The sequence below is a fragment of the Gavialis gangeticus genome, unplaced genomic scaffold, assembly GCF_001723915.1.
Source record: "Gavialis gangeticus isolate Ggan-Ray unplaced genomic scaffold, GavGan_comp1, whole genome shotgun sequence".
NCBI lineage: Eukaryota > Metazoa > Chordata > Crocodylia > Gavialidae > Gavialis > Gavialis gangeticus.
The window spans coordinates 65,107,092-65,113,618 of NW_017729025.1; the positions used below are offsets into that span (position 1 = coordinate 65,107,092).

Genomic DNA, 6,527 nt, shown 5'->3' on the forward strand with positions numbered 1-6,527 from the left:
AAAGCCCCTGCCTCTGTCTGGGGTGGGGGGGGGCAAGGAAAACCTGCCAAAAGCCCCTGTTTAATTGCCACACTTAAACTTTGTTTACTCAGTAATTATTGCCCTCTGCCCCTTGCAGAGGGTGATAATTACTGAATTAAGCAAGGTAGCTCCAGCTAGAGCAGGAGTGGGCAATTATTTGCATGTGTAGGGGGGCTGCGTGGGAGTCAGCCAGGAGTGAGAGGAGGGAGGGGGAAGCGGGGGGGGCGCGCATACAGCAGAGCTTGTCCAGTCGGTGCCTGCCCCCGCAGTGCTCCATGTGGGGCCAAGCTCCACCAGCGGCAGCCAGTGCTGTGTTCCCACCCACATCACCCAGCCCAGGCCCTGGTCAGCACACAACTTGTGGTGGGGCTGTTCCCAGCATGGCTGCAGCCAGCTGGGCTCACATTGTCACCAGGAGGTGAGCGGAGCAGAGCAGCACCCCACTGGCTGCAGCCTCACTGGAAGCTGCACACAGGCTGGGACCAGTGGGGCTGTTTTGCTCCCTTCACCTCCAGCTGCAGCTGCTGCTCCTGCCCTGCTGCGCTGCTCTGGGTGGGCAGGTGGGAAGCTTCAGCTGGAATGCTCCTGCCCAATGCATGGAGCTCTGGCTCTAACTCCTGGCTGCCTTCCACCCACTCCACCCACCTGCCCCGCATGATGAGCAGCCCCTACAAGCAGGTGGAGCAAGTGGAAGGTGGCTAGTAGCTGGAGCTGGATCCCCATGTGCTGAGCAGGACCTGACTGGCTGAAGCTGTCCCAGCCCCCGCCTCCCCACCCCAGTGGTGCAGTGTAGCAGGGCAGGAACCACAGCTAGAGCCGAGGGGAGCAGAACAGTCCTGCTGGTCCTGTTGGGCTGGTCCCAGTGCAGCTGCAGCTGGCCAGGTGCTTCTGTGCTCCTTTCGCTTCCAGCAGTGGCTCTTTGTTCTGCTCCTGCCCTCTGCTGTGCTGCTCTGGGCAGGTGGGGGGGAGGCAGGGGGAAGCTTCAGCCTGGCTGCTCCCACTGGAGGTGGGGGGAGCAAAGGAACATCTGGGCAGCAGTAGCTGCACTGGGAACAAGTCCACCAAAGCTGAGTGATGGCTGGGGCCGGGACTGGGGCTGGCAGGAGTGCAGAGCAGGCTACTCAAGTGGGAGCAGGTGGGGCTCAGTCCCATGCACAGCACTGCAGGGGCAGGTGTGTGAAGCCCTAGCTTCTAGGCCTTTCAATCAGTACCTGGGAGGGATGGGACTTGCAGCACCCCTCAGCCAATCAGAGGTGTGTGTGTGGAGCGGGGGGGGAGGAGGGCTGCTTTGCTCCATCTTCAAAATGGTGGCCCTGGCCATGACACAGCCATGAAATCAGGGGCCCCGACCATGTTACAACTATGCAGTTGGCTGCTGGGGTCCATGAATTTGATAAGTTCCTACTTACAGTCCAAAAGGCAAGATTCAACAGGTAAATGGGACAAAAAAAGAAGTTCATGTGCAGGTATAGGGTAAACAAGTAATGGGAGGACTACAATCTTTAGTTTGTGAGGAACAATGATTGCAACTTACTGCTTGCAGGTTACATTTTTTGTTCATGCATTAAGGAATAGATACATTTTCAGGAATTATTTGGGTATTAGTTGGATCCTCTATAGGCTTTGACTCAGAACATCTTTCACTTCTCTGATGACCTTTAAATGCTTGTCAGAGAGATGGACAATTTGGTGACTGAGGCTGGCAGTAGCGGTGAAGTGAAGACACTAGTCTGCCTATGGTAAGATAAAAGGTTGCATAGGCAGGTTAGAACTAAACTGTGGCTTTGAAAGTAATAATAAGACATTAATGTTTGCAGTGGAAGATGGAGACAGTGAAGGCCGGAAAGAGGAAGAGAAGGTTGCCTGAGTGAGCCAAGAGGATAATCTTAGTATAGTGGCTCTGAACTCAAGCTTTGCAGGCAGCCTGTTACCTGTGATGCTGACAAGGGAGAGTTAATCGTTTTTGCCTGCAGCCCACTATTTGCTCAGTATTATTGCCCATATGTCAGTGAAGGTAAGGGACCATTGTCCTAGTAGCTATGTTTTGAATTGACTTGAAACAGATATAAGGATGCAAGCAGGTTACAAAACATGAGAAGAAGTAAGAGGATAGTCAAGACATGAAATGATCAATGTTTGGACAAGAGTTTTAGCCGTATAGACTGAAAAAGGGCTGGAATTAGGAAATACTATGCAGGAAGAAGCTACTGGATGTGGACGTGGCATACATGTCTGTATATATGTATGTGCTGAACTAGGTTTTTATTCAGGTTCATTTAAAATATTTTCTCAGAACAAAAGAATGTATGTTAACTTTATAATTAGCTGTTTTCCTTAAATTAAAGCAATTTGAAGTTTTAGTACTGCAAAAAGTTGCAATTGAAGAATTATATACCTTTTAGGGGGCTTGGGAGAAAGTGATTGATTTTTAGGGTTCCTAAATCCTAAATTCCCCCTGTTGACAATCCCTGGTTTAAAGTAAAAATTTTCAAAACTATCAAAGCCTCATTTTTAAAAGTTACTTGGCCAGCATACACTGAAACTCAATAAACTTTAAGTGAGATTTAGGCTCCTACATGGCTAAGTCACATTTCAAAATGGGGATTAGGGTCTTATATATATGTGCAGGGAAGCTGCTCCAATGTGCTGGAATTACAGTGCGTCGAAGCAGACACTATTAATTACCATGCTCCAGCAGACTCCAGTATCATGTGTATCAGTGTCTTTGCACTGAAAAATGACGGTGGGGCACTTAAAGCATGTTTGACAAGCTTTAGTTCAGAGTGCCTGTAACGGGGTCTTCCAGGGGACAGTTAGATGTTGGCCTCCCCACCTGTTTCTGGGCCAACTGACCGCCTCTCATTTGGCACGCCTTGTTGGAAAAATTAAGATGTTGTCCAGGAGGGAGGCTGCCCATTTAAGACCTCAATGACTAAATGGACATGGGGAGGGTGACATTTGTAGGAGTCTGCTATAGACCTCCCCACTAAGAGGCAGAATTTGATTGGGAATTCAGTAGCAAACTGGTAGAGGCTGCATGCTCCCGATGCATGATCATCATGGGGGACTTCAACTTCCCTGACATCTCTTGGGGTGAGCAGACAGCCAAATCTGACAGGTCGCGCAGCTTTATCACTTGCATTGATCACTTCTACCTAACGCAGGCAGTCTATGGGCCAACTAGGGGAGAGGCATTGGTTGATCTGGTCCTGGCCAAGGAGAGGACCTGATGAGTGATCTGAGGATTGAGGGGAAGATTACTGATAGTGACCATGTTTGGTCACCTTCTCAGTTCACCGAAGAACAGACAAATCCCTCAGTAAAACAGAAATCCTTAACTTTGGGAAAACTGAGTTTTGCAAACTTGGAGACTTGGTAAGTCAGGCGATTAGAGCCCCCTTCCCTCTCCCCCAATAAGGGAGTACCCAAGGAATGGTCATCTCTCAAAAACATAATCCTTAAGGCACAAGGGAAAGCCATTCCATCTCGCAAGAAATGTAATCAATGGGCAAGGTATCCCCCTTGGCTGAACAGGGAACTGTTGGACCTCATTAAACTCAAAAGAGAAGCCTACACCAGTTGGAAAACAGGAAGCATCACCAAAGAGGACTACTCAGCACTTGCCTACACTTGTAGGGAGCGGTCCAGAAAAGCCAAGGCACAAACCAAACTCAGACTAGCTACAGGGATCAAGAACAACAAAAAGTCCTTCTTCACATATGTGGGAAGTCAAAGAACAAAGATAGCGTTGGGCCCCTGTGAGATCAAATGGGGCAGCTAATATCCGATGCCCAAGAAAAGGCCAATCTCCTAAATGACTTTTCTGTGTCGGTTTTTCATGCTCCTAAGGGGCTCACACTGTCGGAGAGGACACGAACCATCCTGGGAGTGGGTGGTGGGCCCAAAATTGACGTGGATCAGGTAAGGGAGCACCTTGAGAAACTAGACATTTGCAAGTCCGCGGACCCAGATGGAATGCGCCTGAGAGTCTTGAAGGAGCTGGTAGACATCATTACACCCCCCTTGGCAAAGAGATTTGATAATTCACAGTGCACAGGCAAGGTCCCGGAAGACTGGAAAAGAGCCAACGTGGTCCCTATATTCAAGTGAGGGAGGAGGGATGACCCAGGGAATTATAGACCAATCAATTTGATGTCCATCCCTGGAAAAATCCTGCAGAAAATTGTCAAGGGATTCATCAACAGCAGACTAATGGAAGGCAAGCTTCTGAAGTCCAGCCAACACGGCTTTATGACTGGCAGGTCTTGTCTGACCAACCTCATTTCCTTCTATGACCAGGTGACACAAGCCCTCGACAAGGGAGATGACGTGGATGTCATATCTGGATTTTGAGAGAACTTTTGACCTAGTTACCCACTATGTCCTCATGGCTAAACTAAGGAGCTGTGGCCTTGATCATCTTACAGTCAGGTGGCTAGGCAACTGGCTACAGGGTTGGACCCAAAGAGTACTAGTTGACAGGAGCAAATCAACGTGGTGCAGTGTGACTAGTGGAGTCCCTCAGGGCTCGGTACTTGGGCCGGTACTCTTTAACATCTTTATTAACTATCTGGAGTCGGGAGTCAGATGCAAACCGGCAAAGTTCACGGATGACACCAAATTATGGGGGAGGGCAGTCACACCACAGAGCAGGCTGGGGATACAGGCCGATTTGGACACACTTTCAAGGTGGGCTGACCAAAACTGGATAGCCTTCAATGTAGAGAAATGTAAGGTGCTGCACCTCAGAAGGAAGTACCCTCAACATACTTACAAGCTCGGCAGTGCTACGCTCGCTAGCACCATGACCGAAAGGGACTTGAGAGTCCTGTTTGACCACAAGATGAATATGTGTCACCAATGCAAAGCTGTGGCTGGCAAAGCAAACCAAATTCTGGCATGCATCTACCAGTGCATCTCAAGCAAAACCAGGGATGTCATTTTCCCACTTTGCTTGGTCCTGGTGAGACCGCAGCTGGAGTACTGCATCCAGTATTAGGCCCCCCACTTGAGAACAGATGTGGAGAAGCTTGAGCGAGTCCAGAGTAGAGGCACTTATATGATCCAAAGCCTGGAGGGCAGGCCGTACGAGGAGAGGCTGAGGGACTTGGGACTCTTCAGTCTGGAAAAGAGAAGGTTCAGGGGGGACTTGGTGGCAGCCTACAATTATGTAAGGGGTACATCAGGACCTGGGAGAATAGCCATTCACCAGAGCTCCCTAGGGGATAACAAGAGTCTAATGGCCATAAGCTCCAGGAAGGCCTATTCAGACTAGACATAAGAAAAATGTTCTTTGTGGTGCCTGTATCCAGGATCTGGAACAGACTCCCCACAGAGGTGGTGCAAGCACCTACTCTAGACTCTTTCAAAAAAAATCTGGATATTTTTCTTGCTGGGATCACGTGATCCCAGCTGACTTCCTGCCTATGGTGGGGGGGGCTAGACTTGATGTCACAAGATCCCTTCCAGCCGCTAATGTCTATGAAGTCTGTGGAATCTATGACTAGGGGTGATATCTTCAGCTCCAAACCTTACCCTACACCGGGGCCCATGCCTTGCAAATGGCATCCCAGGCAACTAATTTCACCTGTACCCTTCTCCCTCTCTGGCTGTGGTCTTCTCTCTGGGACCTTTATCTGCTCCTTATGCCCTGGCCTCGCCAGGCCAGTTGGAATCCCAAGCCTCTTGCTTTGGGCATCCCTCGCAGTGTGCGCCTGGCCCTTTTAACCCCCCTTGGGTCCTGGCCCCAGCATTGACCAGTTCATGGGTCTATCCAGTCAGGTCTGAACTGCGTGCCTTCTTTCCCTCACAGCTCTGCTGGATCACATGAACCACAGGCCTCACAAAGATCTTACAGGCCTGGACTTTCCCCAGCCAGGACTGTGCGGTGGCTGGAGGTTATCAGGCGCCCCAACCCACCTTTCACTAGGGAGGTTCTCAGTCCTGGCATTTCCTGGGGCTGCCGCACCACGATCAGCCCCACCAGACCTCCCTATCCTGGCAGGGTGTAATTTTAGGTCATGCCCAGGACCTAGGACCTCCTCCATCCCCATAACCCCATACTTCCAAACTGTTTCTGGCACAAGGAGCTCAGCAGGGAGATGTTCATTCCCCAGTGGCTAGTCTCCAAACTGCTCCCTCAGTACAGAGAGCTGGGCATTAAATGGCCTCCTTCATTCGACACCTGCCATCTCCTTGGCCTAGCCCTTGAAGTGGCAAGCACCAACAGTGCCTTGCCACAGTGCCCCATCACCATTTTTCAGCATGGGGACGCTGATGCATGTAATGCTCCAGGTGCTTTAATTAGCATGGCAGTCAGAACTGTGTTAATTAAAGCTTCCTGGAGCACATCTATAAACACCCTAGGCTCCTACATTAAGAATTTTTGAAAATGTTACCTTTGTCTAATTTAGAGGTTCACTGATAAATCAATCCGATATTGGATCAGTACTGATATAAAGAAAACTGTCTATATCAGATATTGGCCCGATGGGGCTGATAATTTG

At 49.8% G+C, this 6,527-nt stretch overlaps 1 protein-coding gene across 3 annotated transcripts in view; it reads left to right on the plus strand.

Annotated features, from left to right (window-relative positions):
* The window catches only part of HEATR5A (HEAT repeat containing 5A), a 166,655-nt gene that overhangs the window by 55,637 nt on the left and 104,491 nt on the right, over positions 1 to 6,527 (plus strand). The gene's annotated exons all lie outside the window — the stretch shown is intronic.